The sequence below is a fragment of the Bombus vosnesenskii genome, unplaced genomic scaffold, assembly GCF_011952255.1.
Source record: "Bombus vosnesenskii isolate JDL3184/JDL3185 unplaced genomic scaffold, Bvos_JDL3184-5_v1.1 scf7180000014105, whole genome shotgun sequence".
Taxonomy (NCBI): Eukaryota; Metazoa; Arthropoda; class Insecta; order Hymenoptera; family Apidae; genus Bombus; species Bombus vosnesenskii.
The window spans coordinates 2,640,117-2,659,178 of record NW_022883371.1 but is presented as its reverse complement, the minus strand read 5'-3'; the positions used below and the strand labels follow the sequence as shown (position 1 = coordinate 2,659,178).

Genomic DNA, 19,062 nt, shown 5'->3' with positions numbered 1-19,062 from the left:
GGGAACGGCATATATATACCGTCAGAGAGAAGATAGGCCGCGCACGATCAGAATAATGCCTGTCGGTGTACTTGAACGAGGCAACCGGAGGTGTTAGTGGACTATAAAGAGAGAAGCACAGAACGGTCGGCTCGTGCACGAGCCACACAGCGGGACACTGTTGTGTCCCCGTGGCCCAGGTGCAGGGCCACCCTCGCGTCCCCTCCTCTCCGTTTACCAAGCAACCAACACCACGGAATGAAAGGTTACTCGCTCGTCGTGAAGAGCGCAGGCAACACCGTGTACCGGACCGGTGAAGATCGACTTCTCTGCAGGGCCTGGGGACAAGACTCACGGGAAATAATGTTGGAGACGGTGAACCGGATACGAATCGCGCGAACCACGAACAGCCACCCAACGTTATAGGTCCGTAGCGTGGTTGTCTTACCCCGTGTAAGAGAACCAGATACGATCTTCGTCGTCGATTCGTGTCCCCCTTGATCGGAGCCCACCTTCGGGGACAGGTTCAACGCGAAGACAAAACCTGTCGACTGTCGACGCGTCAGCCTTGAAAGAATGATAATCGTCGCTTCACGAGGACACCCACGAAACGGGTCGCGGTCGTTAGACAATCGAGCCTGGTAATCGATACGTTTATAAATGGTATCGTGGTACGATACTCTGTATTTTCTCTTCCACTCCTTTATTGCTTGACCCTAGAGAGAGGGTACGCCTGTTCCGGGGCGATAGTAATTAAGTTTTACGGCGAACCTTCGACCCGATTTAAGATACCGGCAGAGGTAATGCTTTAAGGGACGCCGGGCTGTAATAATATCTTCCTCGCCGCGTGATTTCTTCCTTCGAAATTTCTACCAGCCGGATATCGTGGTATTGTATGAATGAGAAAATTATTTCTAAGAAGCGCCTACCAAATCCTATAGTTTCCTATTCGATTCTTTGCTCTCGAATCCTTATCGATTCTACTCAATCGGGGCTTTACGAGGCCGGCGAGAAGTTTCATCTCGATATTTCATCGAAACCATATGAATTTACGCTTTAATATCGATTCCTCCCTTGTCGTCCATGGTTGATTTACGACGAGAGCGTAAGAAAACCAGATAGGACGAGAAAAGCAAAGGTGTGCAGTGAATCGAAAGGAAAGCTTACGAAGAAAAGCCAGGGAAAAGAAAGAACCACTGTATAATAGATTTGAAGGGAGGAAAGGAAATGTGGCACTAGCTGGTTCGAATAAAACGACCAAGACGAAGCATATTCTGCTACTATCTTATTACGAATCTCTACAAATGATCTTCATCAGGGTAAGGCCGTGTTCTACCAGCTTAATACTCCCTCCGCCTTCTTTCGCTCATTCCCTTCGACCTTTTTCCATCCATCGTTTCTATACTATACTCAGCGCGTGTTTTCTTGGTGAGAGGAGGACGAAGGTGGATGGACTTCGGCTCCTAGTGGCCCACGGAGAACAGCATCGAGAAGAAGAGTTATCGAAGACGCGAACGAAAGGGAGTCGATTCGACGTTATTAATCTCAGAATGGTGGTCAGACGCGGCCATGACCGTGATAGTTCGGTCATCAAGATGTGTAGATATCGAAGTGGCCTACGGGTTCCACAGTTCATTCTTCATGGGTGACTTTTGCGTATATGCGAATGCCGGACGATTAACGATCGTACCTCGCGTTGCGCTCGTTAAGCGACAGTTTCTTCTCCCTTCGAGATGAACCAGCATAGCGGCCAGGCAACCATTCCAATGAAGAGAGAAGAAGAAGAAGAAGAATGAGAAGAAGGAGAAGAAGATGAAACTGGTACACCGAGATCATCCCTTCGGTCGAAGACGAATGATCCGGACTCTGGGCTGGATACATTATCGCCATGTGTACGAGGCAAAGGAGCTGCACGAGCATCGGGCGACACTTTCGTAGAATCGTGGATCGAGTACGTGACGACGATGGCGATCTGAAAGAGGTCCTCGAGAGCCAAGGTCGTACGACTAATAATAAGTCGGTAGGTAGAAATCGATTTCCCCATGGATCACGACCGGTTGCCTTCGAACCGGGACGAAGATGTGGGTTGATTGTCCGCCACGATACGAGTCCTACGCGACAGTTTCTCTCTCTCTCCCTTTATTACTTACACATCGATATTTCGTGGATTCGTCGAACGATATATATGGTTACTCAAGTTGATCTATATTTCAGAGTGACAACTGGTGAAAGTGGTGACGCGAGATCAACGTTGCTTCATATTAACCATTTATAACTGCAGATCGTTATTCGTTTACGAAACTTGTTGTAGCAATTCCATCTATCTTTTACCTGTGCATGAAATTAGCAATTGGAATTTTAACATTCTATAAAGGAGCAAAATTTCACTCTTATGAGAAAAATGTCATACCGATTAGTTTATATAGTTTGCATTGAGAGTTGTCTCTTTTTGCAGCATAAAAGGAATATCGTCCCATCGGATAACGGTTTCATTGGATTTATAGAAAATAGAACATGGTCGGGCAAGCGTGTACCGACAGTTACATAATTTCCAATTAGCCCATTGCCAGCGAGTTTTTCTCGTTTCTCTCGCGCAAATAATCGTGCGAAAATTCTGACAACAATCGTAGGAAGTAATGGGTAGGGTATAGACGAGCATACGAAGATCGGCCAACATGTACCAATCACCTACGTGTACTGATCACGGGGATTTCCTATGTGTCACGGTTCCGCTCCATTTTCTCCTCTTCTCGTGACGAAATAGGATGAATACGGGATACAACCGCAGAATAAATAAGTGGTTAAAGATAAGCAATAAAAATATTCGCGAAGAAATCACATTGACCATGAAAAGTGTAAAGGACAAAAGACAAGATTAAAGAACGATGATGATAGAAACCAAACTTACTCCAAAGGTACTTGGATTTTAAAATGATTCATTAAATATGGATAATAAGAAATCAGCGAAGAAATTATAAACGACAAAAAGATGAAACAACAAGAGGCTAAAGTAAAGAACGATGAAAATGGAAAGCAAATATTGAGTAAATTTTAAGCCTTATTTCGTCTACTTAATTGCCATTCGTTTGATTTCCAGGCTTCAAAATAATTAGGTTTTAAATTAAAATAAAAAGACAGTGAACAATACCGTAATTATTTTTTCCAGTAAAAATGAAACTTGGATCGATTCTGTTCAGCGATAGACACGTTAATTTAAAATATTTCGATATCTATCGATTGTCTCAATCTCACTCGTTCGTACGAGATGATAAAAATGTCAGTTAGCAATTCGAAGAAGGAAGTACATAATGTCGGCGAAATACGGTCGAGCGTGTTCAGAAAAGTCTCTTAAGGCTTCCATACTTCGAAATCAGTCTCTTGGATCGCTCTACGAGATCAGCTAATAGCGTTAAAGCAGAAACTAAGCACCGGTTAGAAAATTTACCGTTAGCACCGGCCGATTACCATTGGAGATTAGTTCTCGCCCGAGATCGCGTTTATATCTGCTTCAGCTTCGAGATGTTAGGGGCTGCCTTGCCATTTTTTTCCATTCCTCCTTTCCTTTTTTCTTTTCATTCTAAACTCGATTAAATCGGCCGACGCTCTTTCTCCTCGCGTGCGTTTCATCAACGGTAAAGTTCCATCGATTCACGGGGAATTTGTATCTGCTGCATGCCACGATATCGTATCACGAAAGCCCCGACCAGTTTATAAATCGTTGCTCCACGTTCTCATCGATCTTTCTCGAGCCTCGAATTAACCATAAATTCTGTAATCGAGTCAGAGTTCGAGTTGCACGTCGGGCATTTTATTTTTCCTCTTCTTTTTCTTTCCGCCGGATGATTCTTCGACGTCGGTTACAGGAAGAACGAGCTACTACAAAGTTACATTACACTTATTTCTCTTCCTCTTTCCCCTTTTTCTCTTCGGTTTATTTCCACTTCCTCTTCTGCTTTTCTTTTTTTAATTTATATCACTCGGTTAAACCGGTTTCGTGGCATACCTACATTCGATAAAGGATGACGTCATAAAAAATTCCCAGGATCGCGATGACTTGCGTCAAGCTGCGCATGTTGTGTGGCGAGAAAAAGTCAAGAGGACGAAATCACGATTTCGTTTCTCATTAACTGAACACCGTTCGACCTCGAAGCGAGCCCACGATGAATCGATGAGGCGAAGAACGAATGATATACAGGGTGTTTCACCTAACTTGAACTTGTATAATCTTGTGGAGACCAGTATGTTGGAACGATATTTTTATTTTACTGAAAAGAGTTTGGGATTGCCACCCGGAAAGCAAACTTATCAATTAATATTCTATGGAACGCTATCTTTCTGAGAATCTTGTATAATATTCTATAAAGTCAAATTATTAAGTCGAAAAATGGAATTATGTAATCATCGGCAAAATTATAGAGACAAATAAAATATACTTGGCCTTTCCATCTCATTAAAAATTTTTATTATAGAATATAATTATTTTTTCTCATATATTAGCTTCTATAAAACAACTGTGTACGAAAAATTCTGCAACTCGTGTGCGAAAAATTGTTTTAAAATTTTTATTTTCATACAAGGGATATTTTAAATGATACAGTTAGACGAAACACCCTGTATATAAACGGAGCCTGGTCGATCTGATTGCGTACGCGTGCTCCTTTGATTCGTTGTATAATGTTACGTGCTATTGTACTTAATTCCAGCGCTCTTACGGTACCCTGTTTGCCAGAACCGCGTGCACCGGCATCGTCCCTTTGCGAACGTCGCTCTTTCATTGCCAACTCTAATAAATAAGCCTAGCAGCCTTCGAGGATGCTCCGGATATGGAAGATTCGCTGGAATTGAATCGCACTCTCTCGCTGATAGCGAAGCGAGTCGATTCTTCCCTTTCGGCCCTGCCTGTCCTTTCGAGCGGTTTGTCGCGCGTCAGTTTTCTGCTTGGAAAATAACAGGACTATTTCGAGCTGCTTTGGTCATGGTTCGTTTTGCAAAACGACTTTCTTAAATTTCATACATTTCAGAGAATGGTAATTTGCTATAAAATTTCTCATAATGTGCAGAAAAGAGTAGCTTTATGCAAGAGAGTCGAGAAAATGTGTGAAAGCAATGAAGTAGATTAATTTATTGAATTTTAATCCTTTGAGTGCTTAGAATAAGTACAATATTAAAGAACCAAGCTATGTACAATGTACATGCACGATATTAAAATATAGGTATAAGTAAATAACAGGTCGAGTTCCATATTACGAGCAGTTGAAGACCCAAGAAGGTGGATATTTTCTCGTTTACATTCGTTTATTCTACACAGCACTTAAAAAGATAATCCAACATTCCACTTTATCACTTGTATCAAGTTAATCCGATATAATCTAGAACAGCATTAAACAGTAACATGTTACAGCCCGTGTTACAGGTTAGCCAACGAGTGCCATCGTTTTATGCGCGAAAGTTAACACCGGTTATATGTGACAAATCGAGAACGGTTTGATAAGACCTGTCGGAACTAATGACACCGATAGGATAAGTAAAAGACGCGGAAAATTCCATATAGAAGCGTGAAAGGCATTGCGTCTTATCTACGATCGAACCACCTGTTAACGATTCACGAAGAGTGACGGTCGACGGTGTTATAAAATGGAACGATCTATAAAGGCCATTACACAGCTCAATAAAACGGCCCTGGTAACCTGTTACCGGTTACCGGATTATTTCGTGAATAAAATGACGTGTGTCGCGTGCATGTTCGTGCCTCGCGTTTATACCACACTGGAGACGGAAAGAATACGTCGAAGAGGAAACAAGCTGAAAGAGAAGGGAACAAGAGGTGAAACAAAGACGGATAGGTCACCGACCGGTTGTCAGTGACAATTCCAACGCGCGATACACAACCGCTGTCCAGGTATATCTACATTGTTGGAGGAACTAGGCCAATAGTGCAGGTTCACTAAACCACCGCGAACTGGATTATACACCTTTATTTTCGTTTGCTCTGGAACAACAAAGGATCTGTAGTGTTTTAGGTCAGCTGTCAACCGAATTTCGTAAAACCCGACGACAGCTGATTTGCATCGTGTTAGTCATCCAAGAGGACACGTTTTGTGCACGATTCACGAATTTCGATGTTTTTCTCTTTCTTGTTTTTCTTGGCAGAGGTTTTTCGAGGCGAGTGAATCAGTTGAATGATTCAGCGAAGGACAATTCGGAAAGAACGTTCGATTGTGACTTTTATTTAATGAGGAACCAACACGGCGATCGAATGGTAATCGGTTTCGGAGTCGTGTTACGTATTGAGGGTGACGTAAACTGTGTTATAAGAGTTTCCAGAGAATCCAGTATTTCGTGAATTATTCTGAAATGCGAATTTTGCATAAACTTCTAAAAACGACTAATGTATTCTTAAAGGAAGAAATTTATGTTTTCGTAATTATATAAAGTCAGGTTCATTGGCTTCTCGATGTTCATTGAACTCTGCATAAAAAAAGCATGGCATCAACATACGAAAGCAGATCCTACAGAATTTTGAAGAACTATCTAAGTAATATATGTAGACCACACATGGATAAAAAATATCCATTCTTGTTCATTTTCTAAATTTTATGTCATTTGACTAATTTAACATAACACTGCTGATAAGAGGAATAAATTTATTGCGTCAAAAGAATAAGCCCAGCACGTTTCGTGTAACATAATTAATTAGTATTTTCTAAATGCTCAAGAAGTGTGAGGAAAATACATGCATATTTAATTTCAAAATCAGCTAAAGGAACAGTTTTAATAACTCATAGAATTTTATACAATTATTCTCTGATTTTCAATTTTATTCGATTTAATTACGCACTTGCTTTATTTCTATGTAAAAGAGTTTGCCTCTGCATCACATTGAAACGCATCTAACGAATTGAACATTTATGTTGCCTGAAAAATCAAACTACTTTATATTACACTAATTTTAATATAACCTCTCATTACAATCACTTCAAACTTTAACCAACCCTCGATTATGCTTCAGTTTCAAACAATTCTATATATAACTCATACAAAAGTTACAAAACCAATATCCGATTGATTACCAGCATTATTATTCATGTATTTTGGAACGCAAGAATTTATTAACCAATTTAATTATTTAAAAGAGATTTCAATTATTTCGATGATATTTCAAACGTACTTGATTGCGCGGCTTCATAAAAGATTTCTCAGCTATCGAAAATATTGACAGCCACCATGGGAGAATTCGGAGCGAACGAAATCGAGTCGGCTCTCGTCGATTAACGTTCTAAAAACCGTTCGTGCGCTCGTGCAATACGTGCGACGAGTCCAAAGCTCGGAGTCGATTCGTGCGCGCATTGAAATTCTCTTGGATCTCGTCGGACAGAGTAGCCGATTTTTATCGAGTACACGACCGGTTACCGGGCAGACCTCATAAACCGCATTCGACATCGAGGCACGAGTAACCACGTAAGGAATACGAAGTATCACAAGGTAAATTCATTCGTGGTATTTCAATCGGCCAGACAGAAACCGTTCGAAACCCGTTCAGACCGCGAATCCACGAACGCGCCGACACGCCGACCATGAAACCGTGCCGCGTGAATTCCAGCACGATAGTAGCGTGTCACCGACAACCCCACGATAATCATGCTATTAATCGTGAATATCATGGTTGTATCGGATTTTGATCACGAGCATTATCGATAGGTGGTCTGGGCTATTAATACGCTCGGGTTGACGATCGTTTGTTGAGGGTTGCGAAAAGTCGTGTAACGTTTGGAGTAACGTAATCTCGAAGCAAGTTTCGTTGTGTTCTTTTTACATTCTTCACGAAAGAATTGTATACTGGGTGTTGAGAAATAAGAGCGTAAGACTGTAAGGCGGTATAGTAGAAGATGTAAGAATTGGTTCATTCAGGATCTGTTTCTTTTTTTTTCAGAAAAAAATGTAATTCTGTAATTCTGTTTTAGGAAACGTCCAATAACTTAAGTACACAAATAAATCTCCGAAGTGAAGAAACATATCTAAAAATAAAGACACTAAAAAAGTCTAACAGAAATATTCTATCACGATTATTCTTTATGGTTTAAAAATTATGTTGATAAAGTATCTCTTCGAGAAAATTAAGAATTATATTCTACACTGAAAGGGATCTACGTTAGATTAAACATTTTCTGTTACCCTCAGTGCACACTATAGGTCCTTACAGTAAGTATTATTCTTCCTCTTTTTCTAACATTCTGTATATCAAGGACTAAAAAAGAATTCGTATTTATATCATAATGTAAAAAACTATAAATGCTGCATAGTACTTAAATACATAGGAAAAAGTGTCAATTGTAGACTATCGCTGCATACACAGCACAATTTAGGTACAGCAATCGATAGATCGTATCATCTCGTGTAACCCCAGAACGATAACATCAAAATGAAAACTCTTTGACAAGAACGTTCGCAAAACAGACAATTCTGTAATTGAATTTCTTTGTCCTTCCCTTGATAGAACGTTCATTTCCGCGATACTAGAAATTCTTCTTCGGGAATGGAACACGATGCGAGCAATCCACGATTCCGACAGAAAGTCGATATATCCAGTCTTTCGTTTTATTTTTATTTCTCGTTCTTTCGTATGTGACGGCTCGGCAGAGCGTCGGAACCGATTCCATCCACGAAAAGAACCAGGGCCGTCAAAATGAAAATCGTTGAACTTCCTATTCCCTTGTACGAGTCATTGGCCTGTCCGGCGGATTTTTCGACGGGCTGGTTCATTCGCATTCACGTATGCGAACCCGAGCGTATCCAAATTCCGCGATAATCGTAGGAGGAAACCGTATGTTGACGGAGGAGCGTATCGTGGTTGGTCTCTCTTTGAAAGATTCGGCTACGGGGAACAAGGCGTGACGTTGAATTAGCACTTCGTGTACGAGGCACGCGTGCCTGGAATACGAGGTGGTCGCATTGTTGGTACCGCAAGCTCCGTGCGAATAGAATTCGAACGTGATCGGTGTCGATTCCTCGTTTGAAAGAACTTTCTGAACTCTATTGTCGCTCTGTTTTACGATTGCAAGTCGTTGACTTGTAGTGTTTCCAACTTTGAGTCTCGAATCATCGGTAACTGTAGACTAACATCACTTCGTTGTAAATTTATTTCTTTTTTTTTTTTTTTTTGTATGCATAGAGTGATTTTTTAGAAATTGCAAAAATGTTTGTAAAGGAACTGTTAACGATAGAATTGGTAAATCTGCCAATATTGGAAACTTCGGATCTTCCTGTTCCTGTGATCGGTAAAAATATTTACGAGGGTTAGGTGAGTTTTAATGTAAACGTTTTAGCCGACAGAAAGGATATTCACGATGGAATGTGAAAAATTCAAAGAACTTGCGGTAATTTGGGGGAATTCCCGGCGGATCGGTTGAATTTTCGAAGTTTGCTGGACGTTTAGGGAGAATGAATAATTGGTCGTATCTTTTGAGCAGCCTTAGCACACGTTGAATACAGGATTTCACGGGCCGATAGGTCGAGTCTTCGTGCTCGATATTTTTAATAGCCCTTTTTGGATAGCGACCGGAGGCCAGTGGCCGACGAGCCGGCCGTTCGCGGGGTGTTCGTCTTCTTTTTTTTTTTTTTGAACTGCTATATAGTGTTGTAGCCTGGTCGATAGGAAGCGCTGCCTCTTTTAATGCTCGATCGCTTCTAAATAGTTTGACGTTCAAAAGATGTAGCCCGACTACGTTCGTCAAACGGTATATAACCTGGCTGTCTGTTATACCACCTAGGTATACAGCGTTCAGTGACACTTTCGAGTTGCTGAAAATGATCGATCGAACGCGCTCTGAGATTCTATAAATGGAATCTAAATTTAACGAACTACATTTTAGTCTATTGGATAATACGTTTATCGAATAATGGATAAAATTAGAAGCGTCGAGTCGGGAGATAAATACAGCCTCGATTTATATTTAGTTTTATTATAATCGTCGAACCTTCGATTGCATATCCTTGAATAAAGATTCGAAGTATTTAAAATTCCTGTCGTGTAGAATTGAATATCTGGAAGCTGCATCACGAAGCCAGTAGCCTCGATAAAAATCCGATAATTAAATTTCAGGATACCCTGAAATTTAGAGGATATTTATGAAGATCAATTAAAACGAGGACTTTTGAATGTTATACAAAAGCGGTCGATCGAAGAGGATCGCCTTTTTCTGGACAAAGGCGGCCTGTCGGTCGCACGACCCAAATTCGTGGCGCGGCAGTAACCGCATCTCTGAGTTTTTACCGTTTCGTGTGGGTCTGATACGTGATTCAAACGGTCGGTCAAGCGAGGAGCCGAATAGAAGAGGCCCAATGACGGCGCAAGCAACAGAGCACGAATTCTTGCTCAATGATCTCTGTCTTACTTTGGCTACTTTCACTGCGATAATATCGAGTAGTTTTGACTCGTTTAATGCGCGAAGATTGCCTCCCTTCTTAATGGTAGTGGTGCGATTCATGCACGCACCGCTTGCCCGGGAATCAGCGGTTAATTATTTAACAGCGACAACAAGAACAACAACAGCAGCAGCAGCAAGAAATGGCGAAGCGGGTGTAAAAGTGATCGTGTCGTACCAAGAAGTTGTGCGACATCGGTTCATCGCGTTGCCTACTGTTTGAAAAGCTAGACGGCGCTAACGACAACGAAAGAAAGCTTGTGTGCGTCTGGTCGAGCAAAAACGGCTACCTATGCGAAAGGGGAACTACGAAGCAGACGAGAAGAAAAGAAAAACTCACAGCCAACTATAGTCCAGCCAGCTATTACCGTCCATAATTAATTCGTGGCACACCTAACTCAAAACCTACCACGGTTGGCTTTTCTCTTTAAAACAAGAACCATTCCATTTTCCTATTACCTTTTTCTCAGTTTTTATTCTTCCTTTGCAATTATGTTTAATTCGTCTTGCAATTCGTTCACGACGACGAGAGCAATCACGTGAAGTAATAATTCAGCTTATACATTCTGACTTTTAATAGATTCGATTATTCACTGAGCACTTTAGCACTTCAATCATGACCGACATTGTCATAAATTTGCGTCAGCTGATTTTTCACAGGTTTCGTTCTAAGATTAATGGTTTCTATGTCAATTTTTCGATGCAAATTTCGTAAAAAATGTTTGCTTTATTACGAAGCATACACTTCGAAGAAAATGTTTTTCAATATGATATGGAAGCTTTAATATGAATATCGTATTCGATAAATATGGAAGCAATTATTTTCGTACGTCAAAAAGTCGATGGAAGTAAATTAGATAGCGCAAAATTATCAATAGTATATCGATCATTTTATCGACACTTTTCATTATAGAAATCTATTAATAATCAAACTAACTTAGCCTAAACTGCACAAGACTATTAATTAAGATCGTATCCGTCATTTAGATGTAATTTTAAATGATTTATTTACGATACTTTGCAGAAATAATTCTAATGTTCACGGAGATGTCCCGAGTACTCGATTTTGTATTACACGTTATACCTAAGTACGAAAACGGCTTACGTAAAAAGGATCTTTCTCCTTTTCTTCTTCCGCGATCGATCGCAATTAAGCTCTCCCTTGTAGGATCGATTCTCCACGGTTATTGCACGCGGATCGCGTGCCTGAGATAGCTCCTTACTTACACTCCATTACTCTATTTCATTTTCGTCGCTGTGTCTAACAAGGTAGCCAGAACCGTGGCTGCCCTCTCGTGCAATACACGACCAGAAGATGGTCTTGGTAATTAGCGTTTAGTAATTAGCAATTAGCTGGTCGAGCCGTAAGTAAGAAACCGGGTAATCAACGTATTGTACGACGAATACGCTGATCCTTCTTCCGTCGCGAAGAAAATACGCATGCAAATGGTACGATGTAATCGAGGTCTCACGTAGTTTAACTCTTCATTTTTCTTGGAAGCAATATTTTCTTTTCTCTTCATCGATTAAAACCGTTACGAGTCTCGAAGAGGTAGAGGACCTCGGTGCACGATGAACGATGAAACGTTTATGCGATATAGAATTACAATTGTGGCGTTTTATAATCATATTTTTCCATATACATTCCTAGCGAGCATGTGATATTGGAATTATATAGGAATGAGAAATTTGGAGATGAAATTCGTAAATATTGTAAGTTATCGAAATTGATGTTTCAAGTGTTTAATTTGGAAATCAGTGCGAACGAGCAATTGTTGGAGATGTTACGATTTCGCGTTGGTGATGTTTCGTGATTATATTTTTGCGTGTATACCTTTAACGAAGCAATGCACAGAAACATGTAACGTTTTAGTACACTAGCGATGCGACGTTGTTACTATTTCGCATCGGTGATATTTTGCAATTCAATTGGTTCAAATTTCTAAAGATTCATGCATACGAGAAGTAAGAAATTTGATAATGCGGTTAATGCTTTTGGATTGCAAAATCATGGATTCATGTCTCATTTAGTATCAATGAATCTCTGCAATTCAGTGGGTGCACCTAAGTATATGATACCATCATTATAAATATAATCTACACAATATATTAGTGATACTGTACAATTCGGTAGCTTTGTACATATTTCTAATATATCTAACACGATCATGCGCTATTGCATTATCAGAAACATAAAGCTGTCTAATCATACGCTAGCATCACTTATTTGCATTAGACTTAACAGAGATCATCATGCATAAACTGAAAGGTAAGATTTGAAAATCTTGAAATCCTTAAGAGTTATAAATTCAAGATTTTGAAATTTTTAATAAAAAATTCAAAGTCATGAAAAATAATATCATAAGCCATCGTTCATTAAGCGCACGAAGCACTATCGGTTATCGAACTCTCCCAAGAAGGAGTTCACGAAGACTCGTAGCACAGCGTGAAGTAGAAACATCGAGATGGCTTCCACGGTCGGCGATAATTAACGGATAACACACGGTCGCATAATTAATTTGGTTGTTGTTATTATATAGTACGCAGGAGCAAAGTAAATCGTTGATTAAAAAGCCCGCGTTTCCTGGCAAAGGTGATTCATGGATGCCACGGATCGACTACGCGCACGCTCGCTGAACGTAATGATCACGGATCATAATGCAATCGTAACTTCTCCGACGTACTTCGACCGTGACAAATTCATTCTCTTTATCCTCGATGAAGAAACAAGATCGTTTCTTCTAGAACGATTTTTCGTTCAATTCGCGAACCATTCATCGCATTTACATTTTCAAGACTGAAATCAAAGCTTTACGCGAGATTTCGACTTTAATCTTTGCTCTCCGCAACGGTACAATATCATGCTAATTTTCGTCTTCATTTTGTCGTCGTCGTCGTCGTCGTCGTCGTCGTTGTATATAACATTGAGAATTTGATTTAACGGAGGCATTTGAGGCTCATTCACGCGCGTTACACCGTGTCGCGCTCTCGAGGAAAGGAAACCCGAGGTCTGTTTTACGCCGACGGGATACAAAGGAGCCCGTGCGCCTCTATAGATTCTCCTAGTTTACATTTTTCGTCTCTGCCGGCGTGTCGCTCACGGGAACGATCCATTATTTCGATTCTTGGAATTCCTTCTAACTCATTATGCTGACGCGCGTTCTACCTTTGCGGACCCTATTTTATATTCCGTAACCGGCGGACCCGCCACGGGAAAATCGATACCGTTTCGACTATTCTCCCCTTTGTTCAGAGGCGAAGGGAACGATCAGATCTCTCGACTATATAGATTCTGAAGATCCCTCGTTCTAAGCAAACTTTCCGCGAATAGTTGGCAGAATCAGGAAAGAACTTTCTATCTTTATTTCTTTCCTGTTTCATTGTTCGTTTTGTTATTCGTTTTCTTTCGATCGATTTCGAGGTTTCGTAATGTTAATCAATGGCGATTATACGGATGTTACAGGTTGTCGAGATTCGCTGTGTTGCTTCTTGGTATTCACGTATCGACGGTGTTTGCCTCGGTATTCAGACACGGTTTCTTAATTGTACGAGGTGTTCGTGCACGACAGAGACTAGCCTTCACGGCTGCAAGTCGACACGCATACCTATTATACCGCTGCGTTGAATTATTTAGGCCCGGGCCTCTTTGACTCCGTTCCGGAGACGAACCGGTCCATCCTCGCGTGACTTGTTGCGAACGACTCACCCACGCCGGAAAGATGCCTTTAGTCACCCGTTTTCCCGTAGCGCAGTTGAAATTTCCCTTTTTATACGTTTTCCCTTTCCCCTCTCTCTTTTTTTTATTATTAAAGAACGAAGGCGATCGTTTGACATAAGATAATGTTTAACCGTGACCGGTGTATTTCGTTGTTACGTTGCTACTCATTCGTAATTATCGAGTTTAACCGATACATAACAGGTGTAGTTCGACCGGCCACGATGTTACAAGGTGATTTTACACTCGACGCGGATTTATCGATCTCTTTCTGATGACTCAACGTGACTCGTGCGATCGCGTTCGAAAGTTAATCGGATCACTTCGCACGTTCGTGTTCGTATCATTGCTCGACAACAGCGAACGAGAGCCTTATTCTTCGAAGACCTCCCTTATCCCTTGTACATAGCAATACATACTTCCATTGAAAGAGCACTTTGAGATCAACGTATTCCTGCGTCGAGGCACATATTATTTTTTGGTCACAGTTTATAAAATCCACGGTCGAACAACGACGACGAAGACGGCGATGAAGACGAGAACAGGAGAACAGCGAGAAGCATGGTCCGTTTGATCGCGAGAGAGAGCACAGTGCAACAGAATCACTGATCTTGATCACTTGGTATCACCATCGAGGATCGAGGAGAGGCCGTTCCGTGAGCGCGCGCGTTACCGAACGTATCGAGCTCACAGAATTATATTCCACCCTTTTTCGCCGGCTTTTTCATCGCACTAATGAATAAACCACACTGTTTTTAAGACTTACCTATCCAGGATGGTCGTCAACGGCAGACGACCCTGACGATCCTGTCCGGCGACGTGTTCTTCCGGATGGACGCGTGGCCGGTTTCGATTCGATTCGAAAATTCTTTACGTGTCGCGGTTGTAATCGTGCTTCGAGATCTTCCCGTGGAACTGTTATTAGAGTCGATGAACCTTCGGTCTCACTCTTCGAAAGGATAGCGTAATGTTTCTCGACGGGGATGTCCCGTGGTGAACACGGGTTCGGCAGATCGCGATCTAAAAACTACCGATCGACAAACTATCGTTAACTATCGTTTTCTTTTCTTTTTTTTTTTTTTTTCTTAACAAGGATCCAAGTTGCACACCGAAATTCTTATTTCTCTGGCTGGTCTCTCGCACCCTCGAAGATCGAGCGATGTGCGAGTCCCGAGCACCGTTCTTTTCTCCCGTTTTTCCCTGGTCCCCTGTTTCTTCTTTCTCCCTTTCTTTCTCTTCTGTCCCCTCAAAATCACCGCGACACCGCACCGAACAGAAGTGAACTACTCGTGCGCCGCCGGTTCACGGTACCTTAAATACCTTGGCAGCCGCGCCGCCGCCACCGCCGCAGCACGCCACCGCCACCACCGCTGTGCGTCGTGCGGCCCCCTACCTCAAACTCGCCCCACGCCGCGCGCGCCGATTGGCGAGGGAGAGGAGCCGATGTGTGCCCGCCGGCTACATCAGAGCATCCTCTCTTCTTCTCTCGCGCCATCCTGTCTCTCAGTCTCTCTTTCTCTTCTTTCTGCCTCCCCTCTCCCTTTCGTCTCATCGTTGTAAACGTTTCTCTCCCTCTTTCTCTGTCCCCCCGGATTTCTGCTTTCGTTTCTCTCATCTCGTTCGTCTTCTTCTTTCGCCTCCCTGCGACTAACTCTCCCTCTCTTACGATTCTCTTTCTCTTTCTATTTCCCTTCGCGGTAATTCAACCGCCGAGTTAGCGTATCCGTAGGACTTTAACACGCGTACGTGCGAGGAACTCGAATTTCTTTTTATTCTTCTTCTGCTTTCGCTCATTTTAAAATCTCCCCGAAATGGGGAGGAACGTTGCATCTAAGAGGGTAGCGTTCTTATGGATGCGGTTTTATTTTAAAGTTTATCGAGAAATGTGGTTTTGGTGTATAGATTTGGATGCACGCGATGCAGCTTGTAGCTGGACTCGGTCGCGCGAATCCTCGAGGGTCGGTGTCGCGGCGCGCCGCCAAGGAAGAGGACGAGGAAGAGCTACGTAGAGCCGGTACAAGTGCGGTGCGCGAAAGCCGCTGCGCAGAGGCGCAGGAGCCGCGGTGCGCGCCTCCTGTCGCGCATTCGCGCTTCGCACGTCTTTGAGAGCGCATCTACTTTTTGGGTGGAGTTGTCCCTTTTCTTTATCCTTCCAACGATGCTCGAACTGTTGGCTGCAATCGTCAGGTACGCAGTTGAAGTAACTATTTGAAGATTCATGTAGATATAACAATAATGCGAGAATGTTTGGAAGGGTATTTTCCTAGAAGAGTAATGAAATGATATGCTGAATTTAGAAATTCATTCCTACAGTGTAACGTGTGATGGAGGAGGAGATATCGTAAGTGATTTTGTTTTAGGATATACGCGTAGTGAATTGTTTTAGTGAATATGATAAGAGTTTATTTTCACGATGCAGATTTTACTCTGCTGCGTTCTTTGAATTATTTTCTTTTTCTCACTCATTCGTATTATCGAAAGATTTCAGAAGTTTGAGAAAAATACAGAAGATGATATGTGAAATTTCTCGTTTCGATTTTGTGCGAAATTTTTTCTTAAAGGAAAACCAGGTTGAAAGAACATATTCTTGAAATGTGGTAATTTTAGAGACAATAGAAGATTCTTTAATCCTTGACTCTTCTTTATGTTGCTAACATTTGGTACAACTTCATTTAGATATCTGAACACTTTGAGCGGGAAAGGTTCATGTAATAGATTCTTCTCATGATTTTTTATTTAGATAATATAAGCTTACATCCATATAAGTGGATTTGATCGACATGGAATTTTTTTCCCAATAATATCTTCATTGATCGTTGCAGTGAAGAAAGAAACAATTTTACATGATACATAAGTAGACTAGAGAGATGCGAATTTTATATGTAGAACTAATATCTAGCAATATATGACTATAATAGAATGCCACAGTATGAAGCTTACGATTCACAAATTATGACATATTACGATGAACGAAGAAATGAATGTTAATACAATTTATGACATACTGTGCGCATACACTCAAACTAGCGTTTCATTGCGTCTCAAGCGAGGTCCATGACCGATATTCAGAGTGCAGAAAGGTAAGCAAGAGACCGGATTTACGAAGAAATTAGATCGAAATACGTCACTCTCGAATATTTGAATGTTTAATTGCACCATTACGGTATATCGTCAAATGATTCATAGATCGCGTATCCGGCACATAAGGACGATGTTGAAATTATGTTAAGGTCTATCCGACAATTCGTTTCGAGATATTTGTTCGACGGAGTGGTCAATGCCGCATTGGATCCACAATCTGCTGACTCATTATCGGTCAGCGCGTGAACGCGAAAGAACGCGCGGCTTCGCCAGATGATTCGAAATTCAGTTTCTCGTAAAACCGTTCTAAGAAAACCTCGACGAGTCTAGGAAGGCCGGCTTCCGGAGAATTCGTCCCCGTCACGAGTCACAAGCTTTTCTGTTTATTTGCTCTGCCGCCCAACTTTCGGTACTTCTTTTTACTTTACGATTGCCGCAGATTTCCCTCTGGGTCCACGAAGTCATAAAATTTTGCAAGTTCCGTTCCCACGTTACTTTCAGTCTTTTCAGCGTCGCTCGTCGTCCGCACGTATAAATAGAATTTTCATTAAATGGAAACGATTCCCATCGTATCCAAGCTTCGTCTCTTAATGGGATTTATACAAAGTTTATACTAATGCCTTTCATAAGTAAGTAATTTTGATGACGAGACAAAATAATAAATACATTATTTTAAGCAGCGTACTAATTACTCTGGACGATAAAACTGCAACAAGACGAGATTTTATTATAAACTTTTTAATTAAACAACATAAGATCGACACACAGATTATAATTAATCAGATAGAGATATTTGGCTATTTTATACTTGCCCAAAGTGATCCAATCGCTTCCGAAGACATAAGTTTGATTTCGAAGATCAGTCACATTCTACACATCCATCTCAGATAGATGAAGGTAGAATTCGTAATTTGCTGGATGAAGTAAGAAACTTATCGATTCAAAAGACATTCAAATTCTTGGATATTTAGAAAGCAACTACCCATTGACATTTAGAAAAAATAGGAATAGTAATTAAGCTGGAAGCTTTTAAATAATGCAATAGCACGAATTTATATAGAAAAATTGATAGGACAAGGAAGTTAATGTAAATGTCGCTTTATCAGTCGTTTCTACGTTGTTGAAGAAGGCATTCGACACCTAATGTCGCGTTTTCTCGATTGGACGCAGCGTGACGCAGTGCCACGTCCGAAAGTACTGGATACGTGCGTGTCCGTCCCCTAATGTATTCGCGACGCGAGGAAGTTCATCCCGGCCAGTGTATAGAAGCTGTCGTAAAGCAGTCGTTGGTCCCCTCTGGAGCACGCTGGGGACACCCGAGACACGGCGTTTCCAGTTGGGTTCACCTCGCTTCGCGTTTCTTCGCCAACCAGGGGGGAATTCGGTTCAGCGAACCGCGGACACGACGCGACTCTTACCTGTGCTCACAAGCCTCCAACTCCGTCGTGCTTCCGCGGATCGCAGTGCCATTGACACTGACGTAATAAACGCGGCCGTCAGTTACGACTGGTTGGTGTAACCGGTGAAATCTACGCTTTCGTGTTAGATTCAACACGGCATGTATCATTTCCATTTATTTAAAGAATTTTATTATGACTTTTCAAAGATTTATAAGTTCGTACGGTGGTGTACAAAGATTTCCAGGCAGATATATTTTTTTGCTGAAAGCTTGAAAGTAATTTTTAATGAATTTTAAACGATATTATTTAACCATACAGTAGCATTTGTGTGTTATATTATCTTCTTTTGCTTATACTATACTATTACATAATATTTCTTTCTTTATATCTTTCTATCATTTCATATCTTTATTTTATTTATCATAGCATTATTACGTAATATTACTTTTCGAATATGAAATATGAA

General features: G+C 41.3%; 1 protein-coding gene across 1 annotated transcript in view; it reads right to left on the bottom strand.

Annotated features, from left to right (window-relative positions):
* The window catches only part of LOC117239711 (titin-like), a 61,750-nt gene extending 46,324 nt beyond the window's left edge, over positions 1 to 15,426 (bottom strand). The window contains exon 1 of the mRNA XM_033505508.1: positions 14,882 to 15,426. The gene's annotated coding sequence lies outside the window, so the exon portion shown is untranslated. The remainder of the gene's footprint in view (positions 1 to 14,881) is intronic.
* Positions 15,427 to 19,062: the final 3,636 nt, after the last annotated feature.